Below are 19203 nucleotides of genomic sequence, written 5' to 3'. Positions count from 1 at the left end.
TGATTAAACAAATCGGACCCCGCTACACGGTCGTCCGATTTTGTTAATCACTCGTATGATTACAGACCGAATTGGACTCCACTCAGTCCTGTTACCATTACTTATCATTCTCGATTATTTTCCATGAAATACTAATTATGCAGGTTCTTACGATTGGTGTCACTTTAAACAAGAACAAAACTGCCAGTTTTTCACAGTAGTAACGCCCATAATGCATAATAAAGAAAGATTAAGAGTCAACAGGCAAGAAGATTGCGTATGCGTATAACAACCGTGCAACGCCTAATTTCAGAGCAGGGATGTTAATAGTTAAGGTACATACCCAGCGGTTTCTTGCAAACATGTCCACAGCCATTAGAGCAGCATTTATCGGCACCTTTACAATCGCCATCCCCAGAGCAGGCCTCAACACAGGTGCCAACCTGGCCGGGTCGGGGCTTGGGACACAAACCAGGTTTTATTTGTGCTGTAACATAATTAATTCACCATTTCCACATTTCCATAATGAACCATGTTTGCGCCCCCAAAATGTTGCATAAGAATTGTTTTCCTTTTCTCTAGGGACGGCTGTAATACCCAGGAGAAATAAGAAACAAAGGTTATGCGAAATTTGGGGCGGAAGGGAAAATAAGGTGCATTGTGGGAAATGTGCAAGTGGCGTATGGTGTTTTAATCAAATTCTCTGCTATGCTGTCTTAGCAGAACCGTTTTTCCCTATTTTCTACGAAAAAATACAAGAAATCTGTTCATTGTTTGAAGAATTGCTGTATTTATTGCTTTTAGTTTACATTTTTAAGCATGACAGGAATTTTACTATACTTGGCCACAGTTTGAATACTAGAGAGTTTATGCTGAAGTGTTCCGCTACTATAAGAAAAGTATGGCTAAATTCTATGTTGTTTCTATGACCTCCCTCCAATTGTAACCAGCATGTCAATATCGTTCATCCACTATTTTTCTGGGCTACTCGTGTCGCGTAAAGCTGGTTTCCATTGTTCTGCAAAACCAGCAACTATAGCCCCTCGAACTCTAGCTAGATTTCGCAGAAAGCAATTCTACACGGTGTATAGCAAAATTTAATAGTGAACAGACAAGGGGATTGCTTGCGCATACTCATATAAGCAAAGCCTAAATATGGGGAAACCATGTTGATTGACATATCGAGTGGTTTCATGCAAACGTGCCCGCATCCATTAAATCAGCATTTTTCGGAACCTGAACAATCCTCATCTCCTCGGCAGGCGTCAACGAAGATGCCAATCTGGTCAGGTTTGGGTTTGGGACAAAACTCAAGTTTTCCTTCCGCAGCAGGAAATTTTAATATTATTTTTATGCTGATTTTCTGGTATTCCGTGGCAGCGGAACGGTTTTCATCATTATCATTATCATCATCGTTATTGTTATCAATATCATTATCGATTATCTTCAATGAAATACTAATTATGCAGGTTCTTACGATTGGTGTCACTTTAAACAAGAACAAAACTGCCAGTTTTTCACAGTAGTAACGCCCATAATGCTAATAAAGAAAGATTAAGAGTAATTAGGCAAGAAGATTGCGCTTGCGTATAACAACCGTGGAACGCCTAATTTCAGAGAAGGGATGTTAATAGTTAAGGTACATACCCAGTGGTTTGGTGCAAACATGTCCACAGCCATTAGAGCAGCATTTATCGGCACCCTTACAAGTGCCATCTCCAAAGCAGGCCTCAACACAGGATATAATCTGACCGGGTCGGGGCTTGGGACACAAACCAGGTTTTTCTTGTCCTGTAACATAATTAACTCGCCATTTCTATACATTTCCATAATGCACCTTGTTTGCCCCCCAAAATTTTGCATAAGAATTGTTTTCATTTTCTTTTGCGACGGCTGTAATACCCAGAAGAAATGAAAAATAAAGGTTATGCCAAATTTTGGGGAGAAAATTTATAAATAAGGTGCATTATGCGAAATGTGGAAGTGGCGTATGGTGTTTTTATACAAAGTCTCTGCTATGCTGTCTTAGGAGAACCGTTCTTCCCTAATTTCTCATGACGAGAAAATACAAGAAATCTGTTCATAATTTGAACAATTTTCCTCTATTTACTTCTTTTAGTTTATATATTTTCAGAAAATGACACGAATTTTACTATACTTGGCCACAGTTTGAATACCAGAGATATCGATCTCATACTGAAGTGTTTCGCTACTATAAGAAAAGTATGGCTAAATTCTATGTTGTTTTATGTTGTTCTATGTTGTTCTCTGACCTCACTCCAATTGTAACCAGCATGTCAATATCGTTCATCTACTATTTTTCTGAGCTACTCCTGTCGCGTAAAGCTCGTTTCCGTTGTCCGGTCAAAACCAGCATCTATACCTCCTCGAACTCTAGCTAGACTTCGAAGCAAACAATTCTACACGGTGTATAGCAAAATTTAGTAGTGAACAGACAAGGGGATTGCTTCGCATACTCATACGAGCAAAGCCTAAATATGGGTAAACCATGTTGATTGACATATCGAATGGCTTTTATGCAAACGTGCCCGCATCCATTAAAGCAGCATTTTTCGGAACCTGAACAATCGTCATCTCCTTGGGAGGCGTCAACGCAGATGCCAATCACGTCAGGTTTGGGTTTGGGACAAAAATCAGGTTTTCCTTCCACTGCAGCAAATTTTAACATTACTTTTATGGTGATTTTCTGCTATTCCGTGTTAGCGGAACGGTTTTCATCATTATCATCATCATCATCATTATTGTTATCATTATCATTATAGATTATTTTCCACGAAATTCTAATTATACAGGTTCTTAAGATTGGTGTCACTTTAAACAAGAACAAACCTGCCAGTTTTGCACAGTAGTAACGCCGATAATACATAATAAAGAAAGATTAAGAGTCAACATGCAAGAAGATTGCGCATGCGTACAACAACCGTGTAACGCTAATTTCAAAAGCAGGGATGTTGATAGTTAAGGTACATACCGACTGGTTCCGTGCAAACATGCCCACAGCCATCAGAACAGCATATTTTGAAACCTTTACAATCGCCATCCCCAGAGCAGGCCTCAACACAGGGACCAACCTTACCGGGTTTGGGCTTGGGACACAAACCAGGTTTTTCTCGTCCTGTAACAGAATTAATTCGCCATTTCCACATTTCCATAATGCACCTTGTTTGGCCCCCAAAATTTTGCAACAGAATTGCTTTCAATTTCTCTTGGGACGGCTGTAATACCCAGGAGAAATGAAAACCACAGGTTATGCTAAATTTTGGGGAGAAAATTTATAAAAAAGATGCATTATGGGAAATGTGGAAGTGGCGTATAGTTTTTATACAAAGTCTCTGCTATGCTGTCTTAAGAAAACCGTTTTTCCCCAATTTCTACGAGAAAATTCAAGAAATCTGTTCATAATTTGAACAATTTCCCTCTATTTCAGAAAATGACGCGAATTTTACTATACTTAGCCACAGTTTGAGTACTAGAGATTTCATACTGACGTGTTCCGCTACTATAAGAAAAGTATGGCTAAATTCTATGTTGTTTCTATGACCTCACTCCAGTTGTAACCAGCCTGTCAATATTGTTCATCCACTATTTTTCTGAGCTACTCTTGTCGCGTAAAGCTTGTTTCCATTGTCCCGTCAGAACCAGCAACTATAGCTCCTCGAACTCTAGCTAGATTTCATAGCAAGCAATTCTACACAGTGCATAGCAAAATTTTGTAGTGAACAGACAAGTTGATTCCTTGCGCATACTCATACGAGCAAAGCCTACATATGGGGAAACCATGTTGATTGACATATCAAGTGGTTTCATGCAAACGTGCCCGCATCCATTAAAGCAGCATTTTTCGGAACCTGAACAATCGTCATCTCCTCGGCAGGCGTCAACGCAGATGCCAATCTGGTCAGGTTTGGGTTTGGAACATTAAGTTTCCCTTGCCAACTAATGCTGACGTCATTATTTACATTTTTTCTTATTACATAATGGTAAACCCATAGAATGCGTCACCGTATACACAAATTATGTTCAAAAGTGTAAAGAGCTGGTTAATTTGAGTTGAGCAGTTTGTTCGACCGCGATTCAAGTATTGACAAATCACTTGTTTGCCCCCTGAAATAGCACGTGACATCGCTTTTATCCTATCAGTCCTAAAGGGCCTGCAGAGATGGCGGGTATTGTGAAAATGTTCTATTCCCTTATACGTCGCTTTTTTGATATTCAGACATTTTTTTCAGCAGATAATGATAAGCATATGTCACTAAGGCAAAAATGTAAACAAAGGCAAAAGGATTCGCCCATACTTTCTCAAACTCATGCTAAATTTCGGAGCTAGCGATTCAACCGTAACGTGCACGGTGCAGAGCGTAGGTTAAGTGTGAGTGGCTGTGGGGACGAAAGTATAATATGAGCAGGCAACAAGATTGTGCATGTTTATAACAAACGAGTAATGCTTAAAGATGCAAAAAACATGTTGATTGTTTAAGCTACATACCGAATGGTTTCTTGCAAACGTATTTATTTTACACTAAAATGATTAACTACTTACGGTCTCGCTTAAAATAAGAAGCTGACCAGACCTGACCCTAAAAAGCAAAATATATAACTTTTAATACGGTAATTTGAAGAATACACATCGTATTTATGAAAAGGTGTAAGGAAATGTGACGAAAGACTAATTGGGAGCGGTTTTTCGTTTAATGTTGTCATAAAATCAAGCTGGAGAAAACAACCCACATTTCGCGATGACACTTCTGGTTTCCTCGCGAAATGACGTCTGAGGAAGGAGCGCAGAAATTCTAGGCTGATGATGTTTCACTATCCAGATCTGGGAAGTGACAAGTCATCAGTACGGGATTTTCTTCTGCGCTGGTTTCTCAATTGTCGTTACGCGGGGAACTAGTTGTGGCATCTCAAAATGTCGGCATTTTCCTCAGGTTAATTTACTCACGGTTAAGATGGAACAGACAATGAACACCAAAAATACAGCAACAAATGCACGATTCATTTTGCAATGGTCAGTCAACCTAAACTAAGAAAAGGAAAACAAAATAGCTGTCAAATACACTACCCAATTAAGAAACCACCAAATTAATATAACACATATACAGACAATATAAGCCGTCCACTAATAACCAATATAATGACCTCAGTCAGATAACTCCTAACCTATTTGAGTTTTCCCATACCCACAACTTAGTCCAACGAAATGTTACCTGCTGTCCCTCGAACGGAATGGAGTGCCTTTGATGACAGAAACTTGGAAGTGTTTATAATATAATTTCTAGAAATGCCTTTTAACTGTAGCCATGTCACTTGAAAAGAAATAATAGTCTCTACAAGCTCAGGCACCTTTGAAAACAAAACATTGCAAGCACCAAGCTTATCAATTATCTATTTATCTATTCTGGTAAGTTTTTCTCATTAATTGTATGTTCTTTTTATCGGAATGTGACAACAGCAACACAAATGAATTTACAGCATATTTCGAAAAAATATAACAGTCTTACGACTTTGCTTTAGAAAATGCGGCAATTTTTAAGAACCGTCGGAACTTTGCGTAGAGAAACTAAGTTATCTTCTCTGCTAGTAATTTGAGCAACTCACGCAAAAAAAATTGTTGGCAGCTAAATTTTTTAAATACATGAAATACTGGACTCCCTTTGCAACCAAAACTAAAACTGTGAAAAACGAGGGAAGTCCTTACTTACCTTTGCCAAACTCAAGACTTCGAATTCAAATGAGATTTGCACTGCTAAAATGACTTTTACGATTGTGTCCAATGCTCAGTAAATACAGCTGTGTTACTGAAATATCATTAAAACTCTACAATCTAGATCATTTGAAAGGTAATAGAAAATAGAATGATTAATTTATATAAAGTTTACACGCAAACTGCGTTAGGTAGTTAACGAAAGGAAAAATCCCTTTGATGCAAAAACCTAACTTTTACCTGGATATACAACTTTAGAAGTAATCACTAACTACGACGCAACGACAAGTTCATTTAAAAGTAAGATAAACAACTTTTCTTTAATGAAAGCAACAATATGGTGATAGATGAAAGGAAAATATGCCTAAAAATTAAACACGCAAACTCAGTATTAAAAAGAAGATTTTCAATAACCTTTTTCATTTTGGGTTAACCGTGAAAACCTTTATTTTTTATTAGTTTTATTGTTTGATTTATATGCAATTGGCGATCGTGTATCACTTGAATTTATCTTACTTCCTTAAAGAATTGTTTGAAGGATCATTTGCCCCTTGGTGACCATGTTATTAATTCTCGTAACCTTCTCTCTTGATTCTGTCCAATAGAGTTCTAAATTGATGACGTCATAAAAGTAAGTTTGAGAAATTATGGGATTTGTCAGGATATTCTGAAAGGACAACATCCAACAGGCCTACTTGCCAAAACTTAACATTTCGGGCCAAATTGGCTCTGAGATATTAGCCCACTTATGCTCCGACGACTCATACAAATCCTTCTAAATTTGACTTGGGTCATAACGTTATGACCCGAGTCAAATTAAGATGGATTTATATGGAGTCATCAGAGCAGAAAGGGGCTAATATGTCAAAAGCAATTTGCCTCACAATGCTAGTTTTTGGCAAGTAGGTGGTAGTAGGCCTCTTGGATGTTGTTCTTTCAGAATGTCCCGACAAATCCCATAATGTCACAAATTTAATTTTTTATGACGTCACAATTTAGAACTCTATTTGTTGTGTCTAACTGCTAGAAGGCTATTCATGTTAATCAACTTTGGAGGCTAAGATGGCCAAAGGCGTCCTCATCTGCCGTTTGCTATTAATTAATTAAAACATTATATAGTCTCCACTGAAGTCATGAATTAACGCATTGCATTTGAGACGTCGTGAACTACGAAGTCGTTGCTATTGATCAAGTTTGGAACTTAAAGTATTAAGCTAAGATGGTCAAAGGGGTCATCAACTGCCGTTTGCTATTAATTATAAAAAGACTATATAGTCTTCATTGAAGTCATGCATTAACGTATTGCATTTCAGTGAGACTCCGTTCGTGAACCACGAAGGGTTAAAGGAAAAAATACAGTGGATAAATGATTTTGATATTGAAATGTTTACTTAATAATTATGTCGAAAACAACCTGAACAAACCTAAGAAGCTCTTTCATGACGAAACAAAACTAGTTTCCATCAGGGGCTTAGCTATGCTTAGCTTTTCTATATCAGTGCTCATCCTGATCTACACAAAGATCTGGCTTTTTGCTTTTTGGGCAACATTGAAACACTTTTTTTTTACAATTTTCCACCATATTTAATGCAATATTTTGTCTTCGAAACGTTTTTAGTAAGCCGTTGAAGTCCATACGGTTCTCAGTGTGCTGCTGTGGGAGTCCTTTAAAAACTATGTTGACTTAGGGGTTGAAGACCTTGACTGAGTAGATCTTGGGTTTATATCTTAATAAAGAGTTTTTATTCGAAAAACATTGGTGTTACACTTCTTTGGTCAGCTATTAAAAAATCGAGGGTTGAACTCGATAAAACTAAGAATATTTATGAACATCTGCTTGGAAATAATTAAAAACTACGAGCAACTTTGGAGCACTATTTCTAAATTTCAAGCACTTTTTTCAAAAATTCGAGCATTATTTAAGAACTTTTTGCCATGTTTTGAGCACTTTTTGGCGGGTTTTCTAGCGCAATCGCAACATTCCTACCCTCAACAGGGATATCTTTCAGGTTATTTTCGCAGTTTGCTTTCCAATTAAGGATAAAGACAAATCTGTGTGACATAATTGTGTTTCGTTTTGGTAAAAATCAATAAAGGGTTATTAATAAGACATCGGGATAAATTGTAACCCCCCCCCCCCCCCCCCGCCCCCCCTCTCCGAGCTTGGAAAGTACATTGTTTAGTTCCCCCAGGTCTTTTAATCCTTTAGCACGAGGATCCGGACCCGGCACACCCGTCATCTCCGGTATCCCCGGTACCCCTAGCACCCAAGTTATACCTGCCTTCCCCGGTACCTCGAGATTTGAAACCTCTACGCTCATTTAGAAGACGAAAAACAACGGAATTATTTTTGTCTTGAGCTACATTTTTTTAATCCCGTTAATCACTCGGTCAAGAGAAGCAACATACTTTTAGTCTTCCTTGTCGGGATAAAGCTCGTTTTACTTTGTCAAACTAGTGACTTTACCGAAGAGACTCTTTATACTCCTTATTTTTGGAACACCCAGACTTTCCACGGTACCGTTGAGACTAGTAAAGATTGAGAGCAAGTGGCCGAAACAATTGGACCTGGTACAACAAAAGTTGCAATGCCTAATTAGGCCCAGTTCAAACGTCGAATTTCACATGTGCCGAATTTAATTCGAGCATTAAACCTGCAACCTACTTTTTTCATTACCTCAATCCGAATTAGCCGACCGGGGAATAAAGCTAACAAGAAACGGCAAAATGTTTTGAATGAATAATAGTGCGTTTTAGCCTTATGTTTGCCGAACCGAAATGTGAGTGTTATTTCTTGTCAACTGACTTAGCCCTAATATTCACGTACAAATTCTGCAGACTGATCTCCATACATTGCCATAAAGAATAAGTTGAGAGAGTGTGATAAATCAAGAAAAAATAGGAATAAGGAGTTGTATTTCATCTTGACTTTATTTTCATACTGTATTTATTTTTCTTACATCGATTAACTTTAAATTTATTCTAATTTTAAAATAAATGTAGCCATTATGCAATGAAGAACGGAAAACATCTCTCCAAGGCCTTTTTTGCTGGAAATTAGCTCGACCAATGTCTTCGTGGAAGAGGCTAGCCTAGCACTGTATAAAAGAATAGAAGAGTACATTCTGTCAACTATGCGTCTCAATATTGGTAACAAAAGAGTGTCCTCTGTCTCTAAATGTTAATCTGATTTTCTGCTTTTCCGTGTTAACGGAACGGAGTTTTCATCATTATCATCATCATCATCATCATTGTTATCATTATCATTATCGATTATTTTCCATGAAATACTAATTATGCAGGTTCGTACGATTGGTGTCACTTTAAACAAGAACAAACCTGCCAGTTTTGCACAGTAGTAACGCCCATAATACATAATAAAGAAAGATTAACGGTCAACAGGGAAGATAATTGCGCTTGCGTATAACAACCGTGCAACGCCTAACATCAGAGCAGGGATATTGATAGTTAAGGTACATACCCAGTGGTTTCGTGCAAACATGTCCACAGCCATTATAGCAGCATTTTTTGGCACCTTTACAACCGCCATCCCCAGAGCATTCCTCAACACACCAACCAGCCCCGAGCTTGGGACATAAACCAGGTTTTTCTTGTGCTGTAACATAATTAATTCGCTATTTCCACATTTCCATAATGCACCTTGTTTGGCCTTCAAAATTTTGCATAAGAATTACTTTTAATTTCTTTTGGGACGGCTGTAATACCCAGGAGAAATGAAAACCTAAGGTAAATTTTGGGGAAGAATTTATCAATAAGATGCATTATGGGAAATGTGGAAGTGGCGTATGGTTTTTATACAAAGTCTCTGCTATGCTGTCTTAAGAAAACCGTTTTTCCCTAATTTCTACGAGAAAATTCAGGAAATCTGTTCATAATTTGAACAATTTCCCTCTATTTACTTCTTTTAGTTTATCTATTTTCAGAAAATGACACGAATTTTACAATACTTGACCACAGTTTGAGTACTAGAGATTTCATACTGAAGTGTTCCGCTACTATAAGAAAAGTATGGCTAAATTCTATGTTGTTTCTATGACCTCACTCCAATTGTAACCAGCATGTCAATATTGTTCATCCACTATTTTTCTGAGCTACTCCTGTCGCGTAAAGCTTGTTTCCATTGTCCGGCCAGAACCAGCAACTATAGCTCCTCTACCTCTAGCTAGATTTCATAGCAAGCAATTCTACACGGTGTATAGCAAAATTTAATAGTAAACAGACAAGGTTATTGCTTGCGCATACTCATACGAGCAAAGCCTAAATATGGGGAAACCATGTTGATTGACATATCGAGTGGTTTCATGCAAACGTGCCCGCATCCGTTAAAGCAGTATTTTTCGGAAACTGAACAATCGTCATCTCCTCGGCAGGCGTCAACGCAGATGCCAGTCTGTTCAGGTTTGGGTTTGGAACATTAAGTTTCCCTTGCCAACTAATGCTGGCGTCATTGTTTACATTTTTTCTTATTACATAATGGTAAACCCATAGAATGCGTCACCGTATACACAAAATATGTTCAAAAGTGTAAAGAGCTGGTTAATTTGAGTTGAGCAGTTTGTTCGACCGCGATTCAAGTATTGACAAATCTTATCACTTGTTTGCCCCCTGAAATAGGTAATGGGTTCATGATAACCGTCACGAATATAGAGATATTAAGTGACCACTAAGCCCACTATGAGAATGTTGTAGTAGCTGTAGTTGGTGTAGTAGCAGTAGTTAGTGCATTAGTTGTAGTTGGTGTAGTAACTGTAGTTGGTGTAGTAGCTGTAGTTGGTGTAGTTAGTGTAGTTGGTGTAGTAGCTGTAGTTGGTGTAGTAGCTGTAGTTGGTGTAGTAGCAGTAGTTGGTGTAGTAGCTGTAGTTGCTGTAGTTGGTGTAGTTGGTGTAGTAGCTGTAATTAGTGTAGTAGCTGTAGTTGGTGTAGTTAGTGTAGTTGGTGTAGTAGCTATAGTTGATGTAGTTGGTGTAGTTAATGTAGTTGGTGTAGTTGGTGTAGTTGGTGTAGTGGGTGTAGTTGGTGTAGTAGCTGTAGTTAGTGTAGTAGCTGTAGTTGGTGTAGTTAGTGTAGTTGGTGTAGTAGCTGTAGTTGCTGTAGTTGGTGTAGTTAATGTAGTTGGTGTAGTTGGTCTACTTGGTGTAGTAGCAGTAGTTGGTGTAGTAGCTGTAGTTGGTGTAGTTAGTGTAGTTGGTGTAGTAGCTGTAGTTGGTGTAGTAGCTGTAGTTGGTGTAGTGGTGTAGTTGCTGTAGTTGGTGTAGTTGGTGTAGTTGGTGTAGTAGCTGTAGTTAGTGTAGTAGCTGTAGTTGGTGTAGTTAGTGTAGTTGGTGTAGTAGCTGTAGTTGCTGTAGTTAGTGTAGTAGCTCTAGTTAGTGTAGTAGCTGTAGTTGGTGTAGTTAGTGTAGTTGGTGTAGTAGCTGTAGTTGGTGTAGTGGCTGTAGTTGCTGTAGTTAATGTAGTTAATGTAGTTAGTGTAGTTGCTGTAGTTGGTGTAGTTGCTGTAGTTGGTGTAGTAGCTGTAGTTGGTGTAGTTGCTGTAGTTGCTGCAGTTGCTGTAGTTGGTGTAGTTGATGTAGTTGGTGTAGTTGGTGTAGTAGCTGTAGTTGGTGTAGTTGCTGTAGTTGGTGTAGTTGGTGTAGTAGCTGTAGTTGGTGTAGTTAGTGTAGTTGGTGTAGTAGCTGTAGTTGCTGTAGTTGGTGTAGTAGCTGTAGTTGCTGTAGTTGGTGTAGTAGCTGTAGTTAGTGTAGTAGCTGTAGTTGGTGTAGTTAGTGTAGTTGGTGTAGAAGCTGTAGTTGCTGTAGTTGCTGTAGTTGGTGTAGTTGCTGTAGTTGCTGCAGTTGCTGTAGTTGGTGTAGTTGATGTAGTTGGTGTAGTTGGTGTAGTAGCTGTAGTTGGTGTAGTTGCTGTAGTTGGTGTAGTTGGTGTAGTAGCTGTAGTTGGTGTAGTTAGTGTAGTTGGTGTAGTAGCTGTAGTTGCTGTAGTTGGTGTAGTAGCTGTAGTTGCTGTAGTTGGTGTAGTAGCTGTAGTTAGTGTAGTAGCTGTAGTTGGTGTAGTTAGTGTAGTTGGTGTAGTAGCTGTAGTTGCTGTAGTTGCTGTAGTTGGTGTAGTTAATGTAGTTGGTGTAGTTGGTGTAGATGGTGTAGTAGCTGTAGTTAGTTTAGTAGCTGTAGTTGGTGTAGTAGCTGTAGTTGCTGTAGTTGCTGTAGTTAATGTAGTTGGTGTAGTAGCTGTAGTTGGTGTAGTAGCTGTAGTTGGTGTAGTAGCTGTAGTTGGTGTAGTAGGTGTAGTTGCTGTAGTTGGTGTAGTTGGTGTAGTAGCTGTAGTTAGTGTAGTAGCTGTAGTTGCTGTAGTTGCTGTAGTTGGTGTAGTTAATGTAGTTGGTGTAGTTGGTGTAGTAGCTGTAGTTAGTGTAGTAGCTGTAGTTGGTGTAGCTAGTGTAGTTGGTGTAGTAGCTGTAGTTGCTGTAGTTAATGTAGTTGGTGTAGTTAGTGTAGTTGCTGTAGTTGGCGTAGTTGGTGTAGTTGGTGTAGTAGCTGTAGTTGGTGTAGTTAGTGTAGTTGGTGTAGTAGCTGTAGTTGGTGTAGTAGCTGTAGTTGGTGTAGTAGCTGTAGTTGCTGTAGTTAATGTAGTTGCTGTAGTTAGTGTAGTTGCTGTAGTTGGCGTAGTTGGTGTAGTTGGTGTAGTAGCTGTAGTTGGTGTAGTTAGTGTAGTTGCTGTAGTTGCTGTAGTTGGTGTAGTTAATGTAGTTGGTGTAGTTGGTGTAGTAGCTGTAGTTGGTGTAGTAGCTGTAGTTGGTGTAGTTAGTGTAGTTGGTGTAGTAGCTGTAGTTGGTGTAGTAGCTGTAGTTGGTGTAGTTGGTGTAGTTAATGTAGTTCGTGTAGTTGCTGTAGTTGGTGTAGTTGCTGTAGTTGCTGTAGTTGGTGTAGTTGGTGTAGTAGCTGTAGTTAGTGTAGTAGCTGTAGTTGGTGTAGTTAGTGTAGTTGGTGTAGTAGCTGTAGTTGCTGTAGTTGCTGTAGTTGGTGTAGTAGCTGTAGTTGGTGTAGTTGGTGTAGTTAATGTAGTTGGTGTAGTTGGTGTAGTTAATGTAGTTGGTGTAGTTGGTGTAGTTGGTGTAGTAGCTGTAGTTAGTGTAGTAGCTGTAGTTGGTGTAGTTAGTGTAGTTGGTGTAGTAGCTGTAGTTGCTGTAGTTAGTGTAGTAGCTATAGTTGGTGTAGTAGCTGTAGTTAGTGTAGTAGGTGTAGTTGGTGTAGTTAGTGTAGTTGGTGTAGTAGCTGTAGTTGGTGTAGTAGCTGTAGTTGCTGTAGTTGCTGTAGTTGGTGTAGTTAATGTAGTTGGTGTAGTTGGTGTAGTAGCTGTAGTTAGTGTAGTAGCTGTAGTTGGTGTAGTTAGTGTAGTTGGTGTAGTAGCTGTAGTTGGTGTAGTAGCTGTAGTTGCTGTAGTTAATGTAGTTGGTTTAGTTAGTGTAGTTGCTGTAGTTGGTGTAGTTGCTGTAGTTGGTGTAGTAGCTGTAGTTGGTGTAGTTGCTGTAGTTGGTGTAGTTAATGTAGTTGGTGTAGTTGGTGTAGTAGCTGTAGTTGGTGTAGTAGCTGTAGTTGGTGTAGTTGCTGTAGTTGCTGTAGTTGCTGTAGTTGGTGTAGTTAATGTAGTTGGTGTAGTTGGTGTAGTAGCTGTAGTTAGTGTAGTTGCTGTAGTTGGTGTAGTTGCTGTAGTTGGTGTAGTAGCTGTAGTTGGTGTAGTTGCTGTAGTTGCATTAGTTGCTGTAGTTGGTGTAGTTAATGTAGTTGGTGTAGTTGGTGTAGTAGCTGTAGTTGGTGTAGTAGCTGTAGTTAGTGTAGTAGGTGTAGTTGATGTAGTTGGTGTAGTAGCTGTAGATGGTGTTGTTAGTGTAGTTGGTGTAGTAGCTGTAGTTGCTGCAGTTGGTGTAGTAGCTGTAGTTGCTGTAGTTGGTGTAGTAGCTGTAGTTGCTGTAGTTAATGTAGTTGGTGTAGTTAGTGTAGTTGCTGTAGTTGGTGTAGTAGCTGTAGTTGGTGTAGTTGCTGTAGTTGCTGTGGTTGGTGTAGTTAATGTAGTTGGTGTAGTAGCTGTAGTTGGTGTAGTTAGTGTAGTTGGTGTAGTAGCTGTAGTTGCTGTAGTTGGTGTAGTAGCTGTAGTTGCTGTAGTTGGTGTAGTAGCTGTAGTTAGTGTAGTAGCTGTAGTTGGTGTAGTAAGTGTAGTTGGTGTAGTAGCTGTATTTGCTGTAGTTGCTGTAGTTGGTGTAGTTAATGTAGTTGGTGTAGTTGGTGTAGTTGGTGTAGTAGCTGTAGTTAGTGTAGTAGCTGTAGTTGGTGTAGTTAGTGTAGTTGGTGTAGTAGCTGTAGTTGCTGTAGTCGGTGTAGTAGCTATAGTTGGTGTAGTAGCTGTAGTTGGTGTAGTAGCTGTAGTTGGTGTAGTAGCTGTAGTTGGTGTAGTAGGTGTAGTTGCTGTAGTTGGTGTAGTTGGTGTAGTAGCTGTAGTTAGTGTAGTAGCTGTAGTTGGTGTAGTTAGTGTAGTTGGTGTAGTAGCTGTAGTTGGTGTAGTAGCTGTAGTTGCTGTAGTTAATGTAGTTGGTGTAGTTAGTGTAGTTGCTGTAGTTGGTGTAGTTGGTGTAGTTGGTGTAGTAGCTGTAGTTGGTGTAGTTAGTGTAGTTGGTGTAGTAGCTATAGTTGGTGTAGTAGCTGTAGTTGGTGTAGTAGCTGTAGTTGGTGTAGTAGCTGTAGTTGGTGTAGCAGGTGTAGTTGCTGTAGTTGGTGTAGTTGGTGTAGTAGCTGTAGTTAGTGTAGTAGCTGTAGTTGGTGTAGTTAGTGTAGTTGGTGTAGTAGCTGTAGTTGGTGTAGTAGCTGTAGTTGCTGTAGTTAATGTAGTTGGTGTAGTTAGTGTAGTTGCTGTAGTTGGTGTAGTTGGTGTAGTTGGTGTAGTAGCTGTAGTTGGTGTAGTTAGTGTAGTTGGTGTAGTAGCTGTAGTTGGTGTAGTTGCTGTAGTTGCTGTAGTTGCTGTAGTTGGAGTAGTTGGTGTGGTAGCTGTAGTTGGTGTAGTTACTGTAGTTTGGGGTATTTGCTGTAGTTGGCATGTTGTAGTTGTTGTGGTTGGTGTATTTCGGTGTAGTTGCTGTATTTTGGTGTAGTTGGTGTAGTTTGTCATAGTTCCTGTAGTTTTTGTAGTTATACAAGATTTTATTCTGACAGATATTAACCAAAAATACGTAAATCGTAACTTACGTGAACACCAAAAAAAATTGTTTGGTGTTCTTCGGTTGTTCTTGCCTGGTTAATACAGATTTTTATTTTTGTTATTGTTGTTTTTGTTTGTTTGATGAAATAATGTCTCTTTGTTATCTCGCTTATTTTGAATATTATCATAATTGATTAACTTTCTTATAAAGCTTTCAACCGGTAAAATTATTTCGTAGATTTGTTTTGCATTGTTTTGGTTAGATGATCGCAGCAATAAACAGTTCATTGGTATATTACCGTAAAGTTTCGGAAAGTAACGAGCCTCCCAAAGAAGCAACCCCCAGAAAGTTGCGTTAAGATTTCACAGGTGTTAGCAAACCCCCACTGCCGGAAATTAACGAGCCCCAAAAGTAGCGACCTCAAAATTAATTTTCCCTTTATGCCAGAAATGACGAAAAAAGTTTGACACCACAAGCTATATTTAACTGATTCGTGTTTTATTTTTATGACTTTATTGGTTTTTGATTTTCCATTTCAAAGGAAAATACATACATGTAACTACCATAAACTGATTGTACATTGCATTTTTTTCCCGAAAGTGTTTTCTTGTTCTTTCCTAGATATCCGTACATAATTAGAGGGATACCGTAATAAATCCTTTTTCCAAGAACAAAACTAGTAAACGATATATTTAAGGCAACTAGTCTTTACATATGCATATGCTCACAATTAACTGAAAGCCGATCTGTGTATGTGTACGGTACAGGTTTTAGCTGTCTAAAATTAGCAACTGTCTGACGGCAATGATAGGATAAGTTGTTAATTCCAAGAACCTCACCGTAACTCCTTCTCCTGTACTGTATTTTCACCTATTGTTGTGATAGGTCTTGGAAGTTAAATCACATGATCTTACTCTGTTGCGGCCGACTTCATCTTGTGTTCCCGCCATATTATTGCACTGAGAGCAACAGCAGCATCAGATGCGATTTTAACCTTTTCAAAAACCTGAGAAGCGGTCGAGGTCAAGATTCGAACGACTTAAAAAATGTATTCATATATGTATATGTGTATGAATTTTCTTTTTGCATAATGCTCAAAAACCAAATAATTGTTTGAATGGTGACACACGCTAAGATACATGATGCGCGCAGTACCAAATTAAAAAACCTTCCTTTTTAAGACTTCGATGTAATAACGTTTAATCATCAAAGATGTTACTAATGTACCATTGATTCAACAATTATTTAATTGCAACCATGCCTTATTTCGTAATCTAAGTTATTAATTATTATATGATACCAATCACGTCGTTTGTTTGCAGTTTTTAAAGGGACCCAGGGCTGCTACATATTCTTTGGCCTCTTAATCACCAAAGTGGTGATACGTTTATGATACTGTGATACTGTCGTTGGGAATCAAATCTTGTAAAAAGAAACCAGAAAAAGTCGCATAGCTCTACAACTCATGTATTGATTTTTATAACCGCTCTACAGCACACAAATTAACTCGGAGGTCGATTATTGAAATAAAAAAGGAAATGAACAAACACAAAAGTAGCAAGAACAACAAAAAATAGTTTTATTTCAAATCTTTACTTACATGTAACAATGAAGTAAAAAACAAGGGTTAATCGTGTAAGTCGCAATGGTCATTTAATATATGTGATCCAGGGGCTCTTTATTTATGCGGGCAAAAATAGACGAATACTAAATCGCACTCTCGATTCACCAAAACTTTCACATAATGACAATGCTTTAAAGTATTTACGGTGAGGTCACTATTTGAGGTTTAATGACCATAGATTTTAGGGAAATAGGAAAAACGGCGCTAAAATGAAGATAATACGTAAATGTCAAGTGCTAGATGCAGTCAGACATTGTGTAGCGTAATTACATAAATATTAAGAGAAAGGAAATAAAGGTGAAGACATCATATAATTTCAATGAAATTATATCAAATATCATCATTATATAAGATTAATTACCCGTTAGAGAGAATAAGTTTCAAGAATCACCAGAACGTTTTCGAGATCCTCCCAATTACTAAGTACATAAACAAGTGTCATTTTAGCGAGAAAACTAGTTGGCCGTCGTCAATCTACTACGTTCTTTAGCGAGAACGTAAAAAAAAAACTTTAAACAGGGGGAAAAAAGTGATCGAATGTACATTACAATCTCGTCATAGTATTCCTACAACTATACCAACTAAAAAAAAAGTAACTACATCGAAACTACACCAAACTACATCGAACATCATTGTGGGGTGCAAGATGGGGAGTTGGTGGCTGTGTATTGCTCCCTACTAAGATCTGTTCTAGAGTATGCATCGGTAGTTTTTGCAGATTTACCGCAGTATCTCTGCATGGCTTTAGAAAGAGTGCAAAAGAGAGCCCTACGAATCATCTTTGGTCCTGACTTGAGCTACGAGGACACCCTCGCGCGTTCCGGGCTTCTGTCTCTACAGGCCAGACGCCACCTGGCGTGCAAGAAATTTGTGACGGAAACTATGCACGGTAGCCCGCTTTACCGCCTAATATCCAGCAGGGTCATCTCGTCACAAACCTCGTATTCACTGAGGTCAGGACCATCATGCCATGTGTTACCCGGCCGAACTGACCGGTTCTCAGAATTCGTGTCAGTTAAATATTCGCCGTATATCGATTGTGTGTAATAATGTGTATGCGATTTCTACCATGTTACTACTTTATTATATTTATGTTTTTATATTTATATATTTATATGTATAACTGAATGTTTGTAAGTCTTTGCCTGACCCTATCTGTAATTCAGAGAAATCTGCGAATGGTGGAAATAAACAAATATTATTATTATTATTATTATTATTATTATTATTACTATTAACTACAGCAGAGATGCCAAACTCTGGAAATCTGAATTCTGGAGACTCTTTCTTTTGCATTACTCCCCGACTATCAATGATCAAACCCCCCGTTCCCCCCCCCCCCCCCCCTTCCTATAAGCACAATTCCATCCAGTCCCTAATAGGCTTAGGACATTATATAAAGTCTTACACGAGGTACAGACCATCACAATTAGCTTTTATGATTGTTTGTGAGTGATGAAACATGTGCAAAAATACCACAGAAAAAAAAATTACTAATGATACTACACCAACTACACTTACTACACCAACTACAGCAACTACAGCTACTAAACAAACTACAGCAACTACAGCAACTACACTAACTACACCAACTACATTAACTACACCAACTACACCAACTACAGCAACTACAGCAACTACAGCAACTACATCAACTACACCAACTACAGCAACTACACCAACTACACCAACTAAACCAACTACACTAACTACACCAACTACATTAACTACAGCAACTACAGCAACTACAGCAACTACAGCTACTACACTAACTACAGCTACTACACCAACTACACTAACTACACCAACTACAGCTACTACACTAACTACAGCTACTACACCAACTACACCAACTACAGCAACTACACCAACTACAGCAACTGCAGCAACTACAGCAACTACACCAACTACAGCAACTACAGCAACTACAGCTACTACACCAACTACACTAACTACACCAACTACAGCTACTACACTAACTACAGCTACTACACCAACTACAGCAACTACAGCTACTACACCAACTACAGCAACTACAGCTACTACACCAACTACACTAACTACACCAACTACAGCTACTACACTAACTACAGCTACTACACCAACTACAGCAACTACAGCTACTACACCAACTACAGCAACTACAGCTACTACACCAACTACACTAACTACACCAACTACAGCTACTACACCAACTACACCAACTACAGCAACTACACTAACTACAGCTACTACACCAACTACACCAACTACAGCAACTACAGCTACTACACCAACTACAGCTACTACACTAACTACAGCTACTACACCAACTACAGCAACTACACCAACTACAGCAACTACAGCTACTACACCAACTACACCAACTACAGCAACTACAGCTACTACAACAACTACAGCTACTACACCAACTATAGCTACTACACCAACTACACCAACTACACCAACTACAGCAACTACAGCTACTACACCAACTACAGCTACTACACCAACTACACCAACTACACCAACTACACTAACTACACCAACTACATTAACTACACCAACTACAGCAACTACAGCTACTACACCGACTACAGCTACCACACCAAATATAGCTACTACACCAACTACAGCAACTACAGCTACTACACCAACTACACTAACTACACCAACTACAGCTACTACACCAAC

Source organism: Porites lutea, chromosome 14 (genome assembly GCF_958299795.1).
Source record: "Porites lutea chromosome 14, jaPorLute2.1, whole genome shotgun sequence".
NCBI lineage: Eukaryota > Metazoa > Cnidaria > Anthozoa > Scleractinia > Poritidae > Porites > Porites lutea.
Note: the sequence above shows the minus strand (reverse complement) of the source record.